Source organism: Sarcophilus harrisii, chromosome 4 (assembly GCF_902635505.1).
Source record: "Sarcophilus harrisii chromosome 4, mSarHar1.11, whole genome shotgun sequence".
Lineage (NCBI taxonomy): Eukaryota > Metazoa > Chordata > Mammalia > Dasyuromorphia > Dasyuridae > Sarcophilus > Sarcophilus harrisii.
Window position 1 is genome coordinate 248,384,796 of NC_045429.1, and position 16,732 is coordinate 248,401,527.

At 32.7% G+C, this 16,732-nt stretch overlaps 1 non-coding gene across 1 annotated transcript; it reads left to right on the forward strand.

Annotated features, from left to right (window-relative positions):
- The first annotated feature begins 333 nt into the window (after positions 1–333).
- LOC111720639 lies at positions 334–440 on the forward strand. Its single transcript, XR_002770246.1, has one exon. It is a non-coding gene; the product is annotated as a U6 spliceosomal RNA (small nuclear RNA).
- Positions 441–16,732: the final 16,292 nt, after the last annotated feature.

Below are 16,732 nucleotides of genomic sequence, written 5' to 3' on the forward strand. Positions count from 1 at the left end.
ATAGTTGTTCAATTTTTCCAATGCTTTTTGTCAAATCCTTGCCCAAATAAACTTGAGTGTTTGGGTTTCTAAATTTGTGTACTTATTCTTTCCCACTAATTGACCTTTCTTTATGTATCTATATGTCCCTCTCTGTGTATCTCTGTTTGTCTCTGTTCCTTTCTGTTTTTCCTCTCTCTTTTTTTGTCTGTCTCTGCCTCTATCTCTATCTTTCTGTCTCTCACACATAAACAGAACATTTTTTAATGATTATAGCTTTGTAGGACAGGTTGAAATCTGGTACTGAAAAACCTATTTCCTTCTCATTTTTTTTTTCAGGAATTACCTTTGAGAGTGCTTGCTTTGGCGACACATATACTAAAATTGAAATGATACAAAGAAGATTAGCATGGCCCCTATCTAAGGATGACATGAGAATTCATGAAGCAGAATTACCTTTGAGATCCTTGACCTTTTCTTCCTCTAAATAAATTTCATTATTGGTTTTCTAGCTTTATAAAATATTCCTTTGGTAATTTGATTAGTATACCCCTGAATAAGTAAATTTAGGTAAAAATGCTACCTTTATTTATTACCACAATCTACCCATGAGCAAATAACCTTTCTTCAATTATTCAGTTCTATATTTCTGAATGTTTTATTATTAGAGCCTTCTAGTCTTCAGGTATATCTTAAAATATATACCTCCCAACGATTTCATAGTTTCTATAGTTATTTGGAAAGTAATTTTTCTTGTTAGAAATTCTTGCTGTGCTTTATATATACTTCTCCTTTAGGATAGATGCTATACCACTTGGCGCACATATGTTTAGTATTGATATTACTTTATTGTCTATGCTACTCTTTAGCAAGATATAGTTTCCTTCCTTATCTCTTTTAATTAGATCAAATTTTGCTTTTGCTTGATCTGAGATAAGGATGGCTGCTCCTGCTTTTTCAACTTCACCTAAAGCATAATAGATTCTGCCCCAGCCTTTTACCTTTATTCTGTATGTGTCACCCTACTTTAAATGTGTTTCTTGTAAACAACATATTGTAGGATTTTGGCTTTTGAGTCAGTCTGCTATCCACCTCCACTTTTTGGGAGAGTTCAATCCATTCATGTTTATGGTTAAAATGACTAATTCTGCATTTCTGCCATCTTATTATCCCCAGATTATGCTTTTCTTTTTCTTTCCCCCCTTACATCCCTCCTCATTATTAAACTTATGGGCACCACTTGCCTTACACACCTCTCCCTTTTTAGAATCCCTCTCATCCCCTTTGAGTTCCTTCCCCTTTCTTATACCTTTCCCTTATTATACTTTTCCTTTTCCCTTTTTTCTCCCACTTTTAATAAGGTGAGAGAAGTTTCTCTGTAAACCAAATATGTCATTATTTTCTCTTTGAGCCAAATCTGATGAGAGTATGATTCACACAATGTTCCTCCCCCTCCCTAACTTCCCACAGATATGATAGGTTTCCTTTGCCTTTTCATGGGATATACTTTCCCTCTTTTTATCTCCCCTTTTCCCTTTTTCTGATACTATCCCCTTTCAATTATACATGCACTCTTCATGTATGTCCATAACAGAAATGCAGTTCTCAAGAGTTCTTTTTACCTTTTTCTGCTTCACTTGAGTCCTAGGGTTGGAAGTCAAATTTTTGTTTAGCTCTGTTTTTTTTCATTAGAAATAAATGGAATTCACAAATGCTCAGCTTGGCTGGGTAGTTTATTCTTGGCTGCATTCCAAGTTCTTTTGCCTTTTGGAATATCAGATTCCAGGCCCTTTGGTCCTTTAATGCGGAAGCAGCTAGATCCTGAGTGATTCTTATTGTGGCTCCTTGGTATTTGAATTGTTTTATTTTTGGTTGCTTATAATATTTTTTCCTTAGTCTGATAGTTCTGAAATTTAGCCAGAATATTCCTTGGAGTTTCTATTTTAGAGTGTCTTTCAGAAGGTGTTCAATTAATTCTTTCATTGCCTATTTTACTTTATGATTCTATTACATCTGGGCAGTTGTCTTTGATGATTTCCTATAAAATAGTGTCTAGGCTCTTTTTTTCATCATAATTTTCAGGAAGTTCAATAATCCTCATATTATCTCTCCTAGAGCTATTTCTAGGTCTGTTGTTTTTCCAAGTAGATATTTAACATTCTTTTCTATTTTTTCATTTTTTTGATTTTGCTTTATTGATTCTTGAAGCCTCAATGAACCATTCATTTCTATTTGTTCAGTTCTGATTTTTAATGAGTTATTTTCTTCATTAGCTTTTTTACTTCTTTTTGTATATGTCCAATTGAGTTTTTAAATGAATTGTTTTGCTGCGTGGAATTTTTTTCCATTTCATTATTTTTTTTTAACAAGTTATTTTCTTTTTCCAATTCACAAATCCTACTTTCCTGGGAGTTTTTTTTTTATCTTTTCCAATTCACAAATTCTATTTCCCTGGGAGTTCTTTACTTTTTCCAATTCACATTTCAGGAAGTTGTTTTCTTTTTTCCACTTTATCAAATTTTTCTTTTAGTGAGTTATATGCCTTTTTTGTACTCTCTTGCAGAGCTTCTCTTTCTTTTCCCTATTTTTCTTCCAGCTCTCTTTTAAGATCTTTTATAATTTCTTCTAGGAGACCCTTGTGTGATGGATACCAGGTTACATGCCCCTTTGGTGTTTTGTCTGGAGACTGTCTGCTATTAGTCTCCTCAGGGTTGAAAACCTGCTCTCTTTCTGTATAGAAGCTATCAATAGTTAAGAGTTTGCTTGGGTTTTTTACTCATTTTTAAAAAGCCCTTAAGGTCTGCCTTTAGAGCAAGTAGGTTATCAGCTTCCTCTGAAGAACAGGAATAGATATATGGACAGTAGCTGTTCTGCAAACAGGTTGCAAAGAGCAGCTGAGCTATGGAAGTGCCCTTGAAAGAGCCCTGCAGTGGAAGTGTCACTGCCCTGGGCAGAGACCCCCTGCTGTGCAGAAGTGTGGCTGCTCCAGGCAGGAAACTCCAGCCCCCACCTCCCATGCAGAATTGTGGCTGCCCTGGGCAAAAGCCCCTCTCTGCAGGATGTGGCTGCACAGCTGTGCTATGGTCCATGCTGGGTCACTTCTGGTGCTAGGTGGGTGTGGCCAGGTCCTGTTAAATTCTGGTGTTTTTTGGAAAATACTCTAACTTTGGTGTTTGTGTAACTTCTCTGCTGATCTACTGCTTTGCAACCAAAGCAGAGCAGCCAACCTGTGGTAGAATCCTCCCTGCAAATTCTCCACCAGTGGAGACTGCAACTGTCCTTGGTCCACTAAGTGTGCTAGCCTCCATGTTCTGCCTCCCTGCCTGCACTGGCATCATCCTGTCTGATCAGAACAAACCTTTTCTAGCGATCTTCCAGATTATCTTTGGCTGGTAATTAGTTGTACTCTCAATATTCATGGATTTTACCAATCAAGCACTATTTCTGAGGCTGAATTTGTTAATTAGTAGTGAGCTTAGAAGGGGCAGCTTAGAATAACACGTGTGTCCTCTCCACCATCTTGGCTCCAAGGGACTCCTTTTAATTGCATCTCAGTACTTATTTTGGTGCCTGGCACATATTAGGTGATTGAAAAATATTTATTGGATTAGTTTGGATATTCTCTCACCCTCTTTGTGGTAGAAGCTACATTTATCCCACCATCCCAAAAAGCTAATTTTTACTTTAAAGTTATCAAGGTAATTTTAGAATTTTGTTTAGTTCATGAGCTTAATACCTCAGTCTGTTGACTGTTACTTTCTGATCCACTTTCTCTAAAACAGCTGCAGGGACTCCATGAGTTCTCTGATGCTTTATTGGTGGATCATGAAGAGTAATTCAAGCACAGAATCTTAGCTCAGCTGAATTATCTCATTATGTCTTCAATCCCTATCATAGTCAAATATCTTTCTCCTCTTAGGACTAATTAAATCTCTTTTTATTAATGGTTGACTAATCTCAAAGTGTCTCATTAGGTTCCAATACTGAAGCAAAGCTAAGTCAGATATAACTCAGAATACCCTTGATAATTAGTTAACACAATAGTATCATACTCTCCAATGGTCTTTATCTTCATTGAACTTCAGTTTCTCTTAAATATATTTGAACTTTATATAAAAGGCACAGCTAGGTCTTAAAAGACAGGTTTAAATTAGCTTACCTAGTCATATATTTTTTCCACTCTCCTACTGTTTCATTCCTATTGAATCTTCTTTGTTGCTCACATCATGTATTCTAGTTTCTTTTTATTTTCACAGTCCACTGATTCTGTTTCACTGACCAACTCAACTCTGTTTTATCTAGTAAGCTAACTACCCCAACATTCTTAAATCTCTCTATGCATTCTTAGCCTTTTATTTAACCTTCCTTGGTAATCTCTTGTGCAAATTAATTTTTCTTTCTCTCCTTCAAATTCTTGGCTGTGAAAAATTGCTAAAGGAATTTGCATAACTTTAGAAATTGTTCTTCCATGCAGTTATTCTATCAAATATCAGATGGCATTTCAGGATCAATATCTTTCTGATTATTGTGTGACTATTAATTATGTGACACTTTAGCATCTGAAAAATCTTAAGACTCACCCAAAGAACAATAGAACAGTGGAGATAAACAGGATGTAACAAGATAAATGAGGATCTATGCAGAGAATCAGTATAAAAGATGTCACTGAAGGCATATATTATCCCAATTGCTTATCCCTCAAATAAGTATAAACTAATCATAGTCTAAGGCTTTATTGATGGATAGTCTATTTATTCTATTGATATGAAAGTGATAAAGATTCTCAGTGGATGGGAAGGATATTTATCTTTGTAGTGTATTTGTAAGAGGACATAGATAAAATTAACACAGAATGGGGAGACATAGATCTGTTGTGATCTGTAGTATTGGAGATAATAGCCATATCATCAAAGCCACAGAGCCTTTTTGATACATCTCATAATAATGATCTGATAAAAATATCTCCCATCTTCCAAAATCCAGTCAGATATCACTTTGTACATAAAATGTTTTCTGATTCCATTAATTGGAAGTGTCATTTGCTTTTTTTCCTACTAGAAGACTTTGCCTGTAGTATATAAAGTACTGCATAGAGTACATAGAGTATAATATACCAAGAGCTTGTGTGATGCATCATTAAGGGGAACAGTTAAGACCAATGATATTGTGACATATATGGTAGGCCAGCTTATGCAACATATTATTTCTTTTATTGGATTGTCATCTGCTTGAAGACACATTTAGTTCGGTGATGTAGCAAAACCTTACCTAGTCCTTAAAGTCAGAAAAAGATGCAAACAATAGAACAGAAATGAAGAGCTTTGGGGTCAAGAGGAGCTCATATGTTGTTGACATTAGTTAATGAAAGCAATCATCACACAGAATCATGTTAGAACTAGGGAAGATATTAGAGATTTTCTTGTTCAACACTTTCATTTTGGAGTTGAGAAAATTAAGGACCAATGAGATTAATGTCCAAAGTTCCTTAGTTAACTCAAATATAAATTGGGACCACATACCAGATTTCATGACTCTCAGTTCTTTTCAGTGCTGAAGGATCCTACACTGGGATTTTATCTGATATTGATATTAACTCCTTTGCTAATAAGAGACATAGTGGGATTGCGCTTTTTAAAAAATGACCCAAGTTCATTGCTTCAGACTTATCCTTCACTCTTCCTCTCAACTTTATTTATTTGGGTTTATGTTATGCCTATTTGCTCACCCCAAGATAGAATGTAGATAAACTGAGTCCAGGGAATATCAAGTCTCTTGCTCATAGTATGCAGTGAATAAATGTTAATTTATGATAACACCTATAAACATGTATATGTAGTGCTTACATATAAAATGTTTTCTTTATCACAATTATATGAAGTAGGCAGTGAAATACACTACATATATTATCACTAACAAATGAGGTCTAACTCAAAGGATACAAATAATAAGTGGCAGAGGGGGGAATTGAACACTGCATCATACAGTTCTAAATATGACATTGCTGAACACTAAAATTCTTTTTCACTGATATGAATCATATGACATTACTTATAATATTATTTTAAATTTAAAATTCATTGATCTAGGAATAATAAATCAAATGCAACAAGTTTTACTATTTGTAATATATATGCCATTATGATATAATTTTCCTTCTTTTCTTACTGCTTAAAAAAACTTTTATTGACCTAGTGATATGAAGATTACTATAAGCTTTTTTCATAAATTCAGAACCTTGACAAACTTTTCTCTCCTCCTAAATGCATTAACAAGTACATGAATTTAACTCTTAATTGAAGAACTTTCATTAGTTAACTAAGCTAGGATATAGGTACTGATCAGTATTTTATTATCACTAAATTTATTTCTTTTTGAAATATAAATTTCTGTACAATTATAGAACCAAAATATTCTAACTTGGTTTTGAATATGGTCAGAAACAGCTGAGCATACGGACATCCAAAGCAATCTCTTTGGTCATTATAACATGAAATTATATTTTATTACTCATTTACTGCATAACCAGTACTATCATCATTCAATTTTGTAGTTTTGCTGATTCTGCCTAGTAATATTCAAGAACAAAAGCTATCATACAATTTTCTTAAAGAGCAAGATAGTTAGGCTTGTTTTGAGAATTTTCATTAATTCATCTCTGTTGGACTGAATCAGAGCCAATACAGTCTCCTCAATTCTGAGCCCTTAACTGGTTAATGAGGATGCCCTGAATCATTAGAAGAGACACTTGTTTGACTTTCAGTGACTAAAAGTATTTTCTGACTGCTCCTTTTTATTTGCTTGGCATGAAGCTGACTGCAGTCTTTCATAATAAAACCATTGAGGTCTACATGTTCTTGTTATTCCAGTATCATACTGAGCCAAGGTTTGGAGGAGCTTCTGTTGCCATGAGAATTGGTTTTTGTGAAATGCAGTCACCAGGAAGCAGTGGATAATAATAGACCTAGTTTTCTATAAGCATATCTTCCTTCCAACAGATGGTGGTCCCTTTGAAGTTAATGCAAGCACCTTACCCAGAGGGGAACAATTGAAGCCAATTGTTGTAATCAAACTATATTAATTTTTTCAATAAAGAGATAGCTCCATTTCAACAATACTGTTTTTTTTTAAACAGTGGAATATAAAAACTGCTTCTATTGAAATCTGTATTACTAGATCATGCATTTTTATGAGGGTTATTTAAATATTAGCATGTATACTTCCAGCTATCTTTTTGGCTACAGTTAGGAACCAAAGATTTATAAATAAAAATTAGGGCTGTTTAATTGCATAATTTCTAAAAAATCTAAAATGTTGAAAAAGGGGCTGCTCTAGGAATAGAATTCTTTGAGCAGTATTGTATTTGTTAAATGTTTATCTTTGTTTTTCAATATTCTCAAGAAGGCTTTAAAATTTCAAGGAAATAAGAGAAGTAGATGCCAAGCAAATTTAGACTAAAAGCCATATAGTTCCAATTTGTAAAATTATTTTAAATATCATGGAGAGTGAATAAAGAGTTTTCTAGGTTATTATTGTTGCTAGTACAGTTTCTGACACAAACTGAGGTAGGCATATTAGTAAATTATTATTGATTAATTGATTTCCTAGATAGTCTAATGCTATGGATTTGGCCTGATTCAATCATCATATCTGTGATCTTTTCTCTAAAATTATTTTTATACATTTAGGATGATTTGTCCATATTTGTTTTTTAAAGTTGCCAACTTCCTTCAGGGATTTTGTTTAGACTATGACCTTCTTTCTGATGACTGTAACTGTTTGTAATTTCATTCCAAAATTACCTTCTATATTATGTACATATGTGAATATGTTTAAATCTATATATACATGTAAAGATAGATTAAAAATAGACATGTTTATCATCTATGAAGATTTATTTGTATTGTCTAGGTCTCTATAAATATCTACCATCTTTTTTTTTTAAATCTCCATCTCTGTCTTCTCATGTTCCAAAAATCTTATTATATTTCTAAAGTATTAGTGTTATTAATGTTTGTGTGCATGAATATACATATTTCTTGTTTGGTAATGTTTGACTTATCAAAACCCTACGGATCAATTGTCCATGATAGTGGACTGGTTTGCATTTCCTTCTCAAGTTTTATGCAAACTTAAGTGATTTACCTAGGGTCACACAGATAATGATTCAGACAAAATGTGAATAATATTCACTGGGCCTCAAATCCCTGGATTCTATCTCCTGTATCACCTATATGACTTATCTATCTATTTATATTAATATATATGTAATATGTTTATAAATATATAAATATATATACATATATTTACATAAATGATGGTGAAAACTTATGGTTGCTTTAGAGTTAATTCTGTTCTGATTTTACTGATTTGCATATGAAGAATTGTTATTTAGTCATTTTCAACCTGTTTAATTCTTCATGACCCCTTCTGGGGTTTTCTTGGTAAAGATACTAGAATAGTTTGTCATTTCCTTCTCTAGCTCATTTTACAAATGAGGAAATTGAGGCAAATGGGGATAAATGATTTGCCTGGGTCACACAGCAATGTTTAAGGACAAAGTTGAACTCAGGAAGATGAGTCTCTCTAGCCCCACTCCCAGCACTCTGTCTACTGTGCACTTGTATACCCCATAAAGATCTGAAAAATGTTTTAACATGGGATGACCAGATAACTTATAGACGTAGTGGAAGGATTGGCACAAACAACTTGGTTTACAGTTTAAAACTACATTAAGTATCTGTACTGTACAACTGGTTTTAGTAGTTTTGTGCTATATATATGTATATATATATATGTGTGTGTGTGTGTGTGTGTGTGTGTGTGTGTGTGTGTAGTATATATATCTGTGAATAATGTGATATAATAATAGATATAATGTTATATAAACATGTATATATATACACACACACATATACATACATATACATATACATATACATATATTACCACCTGGCTGAATTGCTCATTTGTTGAAGGAAGGGAATGCTTTACTATAATCTTTGTATCTTCTGAATCTATCAACATGCAAGCAACACAGCAAGCACTCAATAAATCCCAGTTGATTGATTGTTTGACTGATTATAAGCAGATGTCTCTTCTCATGGATATTATTTCAACATCTCTTGAAAATGACTGTATATCTAATGTGAAGAAAGAAAAATTAGCATATGGAAAAGCACTCAATTCTGACTTCTTTAGGAATGGTTGAAAACTACAAGCATATTATTGCTCTATCCAGAAAGGGTACATGTAATCTGAAATCAATCAATATCAGCATATTTTAGTCATCTTTTAAAAAACTGTAAAAACAATTTAAAATAATAGCTGCTCTATGTGTTTTGGTCTTTTTGTAGGGCTTGAATATATTTTTATGCTAGAATTTCTTTGTAACTTTGTGACTCAAATGTTTACTTTTTTCAAAATCTATGACAGCATAAAAGTAAGAAAGAAACAACAGCAGCTCAATGGTGACAGCACTGAAAAGAAGTTGTTTTTGTATGTCAAGCAAATCGATCTAGAATAATTATATTTTGAAAGTTGCCATAACTAAACAACAGATTAGCCAACGTGACTGAAAAAGTCTTTTAGCAATGAAAAAAAGATTTTTAAAAAGTGATTCTGTGAGGATTCATTAACAAAATGCACATTTAATTATAGATATTTTGAATGGCATTATGCACAAGATGAAAAACCATTAAAACCCATTAGTTGGGTACAGATGTTTTATGTAGTTTTAAACTGTAGTCCAAATTGATTGTGCTGCTTTTTCTATAAACCAGCTGGGCATTCTTTATTAAGACATCTGTCAATTCTTCATACATGAATACAGTAAAATCAGGGAAGATTTAACTCTAAAACAAATCATAAATTTCATTGTCAAAAGATATAGTTGTCAGGGAAAATAAAGGAAAATACACTATTGATGAGATCCCAGAGAAAAGTTTCAGAAATAGTATTTTATTTGACCTGTAATTTTATTTGTTTGGGGAATTTTTGGATGAGAAAACTTTGTTTTTTCACTGGAAATGTATTTGGATATTGGGGGAGAGGGGCAACTGATACAAACTAATAGCCCAGGAATGATTCTTCCAAAAATAAAGTCACAAGACATAAAGAATGATGGAATAATAAAAGATAATGATTAGATAAATGCAATTCCAATGAGAGAGACAAATAGAAACAGAGAGAGAGCAGACAGATAGAGACAGGGAGAAGCAGAGAGTAAGAAAGAAAGACAGAGATATAGAGACAGAGAGAGATTGACACAGACACAGAACAGATAATGACAGAAAGATATAAGACAGACAGACAGATAGAGACAGAGAAAGAGAAAGAGACAGAGAGACAAAGACAGAGACAGAGAAAATAGAGGAGAGACACAGAGACAGAGTAAGAGAGAGAGAAAGACAGAGAGACACAGAGAAACAGACAGACACAGAGACAGACAGGGACAGATAGACAAAGACAGAGTACCATCAATGGAAAAAGAACTCACCACCACCTCTTGGAGGGGAAAAGGGGATTTGCTCTTTTTTCCTCCATAAATAATGGCATCTAGGAAGAGAGTTATATATCCAGAAGAAACACAATTCATTGGATTCAGAGAGTTTCAAGGAGGAACTGTGTTTTGATCAGATACACATATCAGATAAATGTAAAAAATAAAAGTCAGTTAAGACTATAATTTTAAAGAGCTTGATCCTCCTGGCAGGAGAGAAGGAAAGACCTTATAGATTAAAGAGAGAGCTGTTCACCATTGAAATTGGAAGTTGACTTTTATGTGTACCATATAAGAGTGAGGATTTTGAGGAACAACAGTACTGTGGGAGTGAATAGTCCTGGCTACATATGTCCAGTACATGTACAAATTATTATGATTGTATTTTAAATTTCTTCCTGCTATTCCCTTAAATAATATGTTTATTTCTTAGAAGAGATTTTTGTTCGTGATGGGAAGGAAGATATTTAGTTGTTGTTTTTCTTATAACATTTCCTATACTTTTGTTTGAAATCAGCTTTATCTACTGTATATGTTCAATTATTTTTTAGTCATATCTGACTCTCTGTGATTCCATTTGGGGGTTTTCTTGGCAAAGATACTGGAGTGGTTTGTCATTTTCTTTTCCAGCTCATTTTATAGATAAGGAATCTGAGGCAAACAGGGGTTTAGTGACTTATCTTGGGTCACATAGTTACTTAGTGTTTGAGAATTGATTTTAACTCAGGAAAATTAGTCTTTCTGGCTCCAGGACTTTCACTCTATCCATTGCACTAATCAGCTGTCTACGAATTGACTTTTAAGATGGTAAAGGCTTGTGAAATTTTAGGAATGGAAATCCATAGATGTCCTCTAGAAGCATGGAGTAACAGCAGTTTTTCAAAGAGTGTCTCATAGTACAAGAAAAGTTGGAGAGTCACCCAATGGAACTTCTCTAAGAAAATTGCTTTGCCAGTGAAAGAACTCTGGGAGATGACTATGAACCACTACATAGAATTCCCATTCCCTCTATTTTTGTCCACCTGCATTTTTGATTTCCGTCACAGGCTATTTCAAAGTCCGATTCTTTTTTGTACAGCAAAATAACTGTATGGATATGAATGCATATATTGTATTTAACTTATATTCTAACATTTAACATGTATTGATCAACCTGCCATCTGGGGGAAGGGGTGGAGGGAAGGAGGGGAAAAAGTTGGAACAAAAGGTTTTGCAATTGTCAATGCTGAAAAATTACCCATGCATATATCTTGTAAATAAAAAGCTATAATAAAAAAAAGGCCCACACAGTGTTTAAAAAAAAAGAAAATTGCTTTGGTTTTGTTTCCTTTAATGAATCACTTCATGTAAAAGTTTCCATGTTCTTTTAATAACTGTTTCTTTTGGCGTAATATTTATCTCATCTATTTACATTCTTTGTACAATCAATTGCCAATCAATAGTCCCCTATTTTATGTATAATATTTTGTTTCCACAAAACTGCTTCTATGAATATTTTGTTATACAGCATGTACCAAAAATCTTAGTGCAGTAGTTTTTAAACTATTAAAGCTCAAACTTTGATCTGTTTATTTAATGTAGTATGTTTTTCTTGTTTACTGTACTTATATAAACTTTCTTTTCTCATACTTGAAGAGGTTGCATGTTAAAATCTTTCTTGGTTTTCATTCTTCCTTTAAAAAACATTAAGTGCTACTATGTGCTAAGTACTCTACTAAGCACTGGGTATACAGAGAAAAATATAAATATATAAATATAAAAAATAAAAAAGAGAAAACATAAAATAATTTTTACAAAGAAGCCTTCACAAAGCTTACAAATGGATGACTAATATTTTCATGTATAAGTAAATATATATGTATATGTATGTATAAAACATATGCATGTATATATACATATATATACCCACACAATGAATAAGAAATCATTTTTGGGAAGTTTCTAGAAATCCAGTAATCAGGGAATGACTCATATAGGAGGTGGTGATTGACCTGAATTTGGCAAAAAGGAATTCCTTTATTAAAATTAAAGGCATAAAGACAGAGAATGGAACAGAATATATAATGAAAAGTAAGTAGATTAGTTTGGCTGGAATATAGAAGTCTATAAAGAAATATGTTGACTAAGTCTAGAAAAGTAGATTGGAACCAGGTTGCAAAGGAGTTAAATATTAAAATGAAATTTGTATTTTATCTTAGAAGCAATAGAGGGTCCCTATAATATCTTGAACATGGGAATACCATTTTTATATTTTGTTTTAGTTTGGCCGCTATGTAGAGGATAGTTTGGAGGAGAGCTTTTGCCATTTATTTCATAAATGACTCAAATTTGCCTTCTTATTGACGTTTCATCTATTTTTTTGTTGAGAATAGACTCAGTTTGTAAGGATATGCTGTTCTGGTATACAATTTGATCTTTGTTTTTTGTAACATTTTCCAATAAGTTTTTGATATTCTTAGAAGTGTAGGGCTATTGAAATATATTTCCCTCTTCATGAAAGACATTTTTTAATTTAGCATAGAAATTTTGAGATTAAACCATTAGATTCTGTGGTTATTGAAGGCAAGAATTGCTCTGAGGCTATTTGTATATTTACAAATTTTCAACAAATGATTCAACTTAGTGTAACAAATTTATAAAACACTCATTATATCTGATGTAATAAGACCATCATGGACACAAAGATGGAAAAAAAAGCAATCCTTAGAAATGATGTTTTGGTTAAGGAATAACTAATTGCCCATGGGAATGTTAAGAAAACAAAGACATTGATTGACTCCTTTCTCTTCTGAGAATCAAATTGAATTTTTATTTTCATTACTATCTTACTGAGAGGGATGAATTCATTCATTTTATAAATAATACTTGATCTCAACAAATCCCCCCAGGACCTAGAATAGGGTTGATTAATCCTTGGTTTTGTGAATTTTAAAAGATCTCTGCTAACTCTATATAATTCTTCTATGAAATTTGATTGGGTGAGTCTTATTATGATAGATTCTAGGATTTTTGAATGTATATGTTAGGGTTCCTTTGTCTTTTGAAGCATAAAATCAGATAGGTTCTATGGTTGTCCTTGTAGAATTGATAGTTGTAACAAACTTGGTTTTAGGTTAAAAAAACAAGTAATAGATCTATAGACAGACTAAGCTAGTTAGATATAAATAGGATACACTTTAACCATTTGCTACTGGTAATTTTAGGATTTATATCCAGCCAACTTCATAAAATGATTTGAAGTCTCTTTCAAATTAATAATATAAAACAAGATGACAAAAAGCAAAGACAGTTTATAAGGAAACAATTAGCAGTTACCAAGTATCTGGAATACATTCATTAATGGATCATAGTACTTAAGAGCATTTTTTAGGAACTGAAATAATAAGCAAACAATTGAAGGTTAGATAGCTTTTCTTGATAGGAAACAGAGAAGAAATCACATGTAGAAGCAAACTATCCTGAAATTCAATTCAAGGAGGAATTTATCACATATCCTTATAGAAAGGGAATGGGAGAACAATACACAACATCTTCAACCATGGTTTTGCAAAAGTCACTGAGATTTCTTCAAATAGTCATTCTATGTGTTGATCCCCCTATATAAGCTGAGGCATAACATTAAATCTTATTTCAGCATGGCCATTTTTGTATGAAGCTGAGATAATGTGACCCAAGTGTACTGCTTTTTGGGTTTTAACTTTGTCAAGAACTATAACTAGGATTAGAGTGAAATGAAGAAAAAAGTTTGATGATCCAGTAGAATTTTGCCTTAGAACTTTTTCTTATTTTTATTGAAAAAAATTTCACTTTAAATCTATAGAAAATAGACCCTTCCAGCAAAATCAAGAAGGATAGAATTTCTTTTACACATCCAGGTTATTATTATTTTTGTTGTTATTAGTGGTGGTCTTGTCTTTCTAAAGAGAACTAATGACAATATGGAATGTTGCTTTTATTTTGCATGAATTGAATTTTTCAGGTAGAAATGTGCAAAATCAATAGATGCACTTTCTTTTTCATAATCATCGAAGTTCAGTGTCAGTTCAAATGTCAAGATAACTAACAATAGCCTAGAGTAAAGTGGATGTCCTTGGTGTCTTTAATGATTGACCATGTTCTACGTGCTCCATAGCTCCTGCTTTTGTTGACTTCATAGCTATTAGAATAATTTTTTCTCATTCATCTACTCTTCCAGGAGAAATCTGCACACACTTGCAGTGAACATTCCTTAATTTACCAACAAATTGGAGACTTTCTTTTTAAATGAGACTTTTTTTTTCTATGAGACCTTTTTTATGACATCCCCTCACATAACATTTTTATTTTCAAGAAATATTGTTGAATGTTTAGCTGATAAATAGTCATGCACGTTCTTGTTATTTCAATTGTTTTTATTACAAGAAAATAATTTGAATGTATGGGGGAAAGATGCTTTATTAATGTGAAATAGTATATTATGCATTTTTCTCATAAAAATAATCTTAGGCATATATCACTAATACCAATTTTCAATTATTAATTAAACATTTAATGACATTGAAATATAGACATAAATTTTATTCATGGCCATTAATATAATTATGACTTTTTCTTGCTTTAATGTTCTCATACTTGTTGAAATTTTAACAAAATATTGATTACTTATTATGTTCAGTAAAAGAAAAATCCAATGTGCTTTTATTAAATCCAGTCCTTAGAATATTTAAGAAATATAAAATTAGCTTTGTATTTTCTTTTGATTACAACTTCTTTACAGGATCCTATTAACAATCTTTGACCACATATTTAAACTTGAATTCTAAAAATGAATCTGTATTTTATATAACTTCAAACTGACTATAGTATTGGTGTTTTTTCTTCTTTAAAATATAATGGTTCTCTCTGGGGGAGAGGGTTTCTTGGGAAGGTTTTCTGGAGGCAGCCTTAGTTTCAGTCACAAGTAAATAATCACCCAAAATGCAGCCAGCTGATAAAATGCATACATTTATTTTCTCCTTCCAAGTCTTGTCTCTTTCCTTGGGCCCAGTTAGCTCAAAGGTCTATCTCTCTACTTGGTTTCAAGAGCTCTTGGAGATTGTCCTTTGCTTCTACCTCTGCTCTCTCTCTTTGGTTCTAAGAGCTCTTGAAGCTTTGTCCTTTGCCTCTGCTTTCTTCTGCCTCCAGATGGAATGAATCTCTCTTGCCTCTGAGAGAGGGCTTCTGGCTCTCAATCTCCCAGAATGCTGAATCTCCGACCCCTGGGAATGTTCCCAAGTAAAAACTCTCGAGTGGTTCACTGAAGCTATATTTATGCTGCTTCTCTGAGAGTGAGATTGTGGGATATCTCCCAGCATGCTCTCTGGTCCTAAGAACTTCAAGGGAGGTGTGAATTCAGATATCTCAAACTAAACCCTGAAATCTCCCAAATGTGTGAACTCCAATGAGTATTTAAATACTTCTTGCTTATAAGAGCTCTCTAAAGGTGTGAACACAAGGATTATTATCTATCAGTTGTACTTAGTACCTTGTTTCAAGTTCTGGCCCATAATATCTCCTTGTAGGATCAGATTAATCGTACTGAACCATGCTAAATCAGATAATTATTGTCTCCAACAACTCTAATGACTTAACACTTTGTAAAGATTCCAACACTATAGTATAAGTTGTCAAGAAATTTATGCATTCCTATTTATTTATTTAATCAACCAATAAATACTTATTTAAAAGTTAGTCTGTGAAATATTTAGAGACAGTGAAACAGCGGATGGGTTTCTTGGCTTAAGGTCAAGTAGATATAGGTTCAAATCCTACTTCTCATACTTAATACTTAACCCTAAGTCACTTAAACTTTAAATGCAGAAAAATTTTGTTTTGTAATTTAATGTCATTGATGGAAAAAATTCTCATCAGGAGTTTTATAAACCAATGAAATTATAGGTCTGGCTCAAAAATAGATGACTGGCTGGCTAGCTAGATAAAGAAATAGGTATGTAGATAGATGGATGGATATTTCCATATACTCTGTTCATATCATGATAAAATGTTAGTTTTTTTTTCTATTCAAAACCAACTGTAAGCATCATATGTAATGGGGATAAACTGGAACCATTCCCAATAAGATAAGGAGTGAAACAAGTTTGCCCACTATCACCATTACTATTCAATATGGTATTAAAAATTCTACCATCAACAATAAGAGATGAAAAAGAGATTAAAGGAATTAGAGTAAGTAATGAGGAAACCAAATTATTACTCTTTGCAAATGATATAATGGTA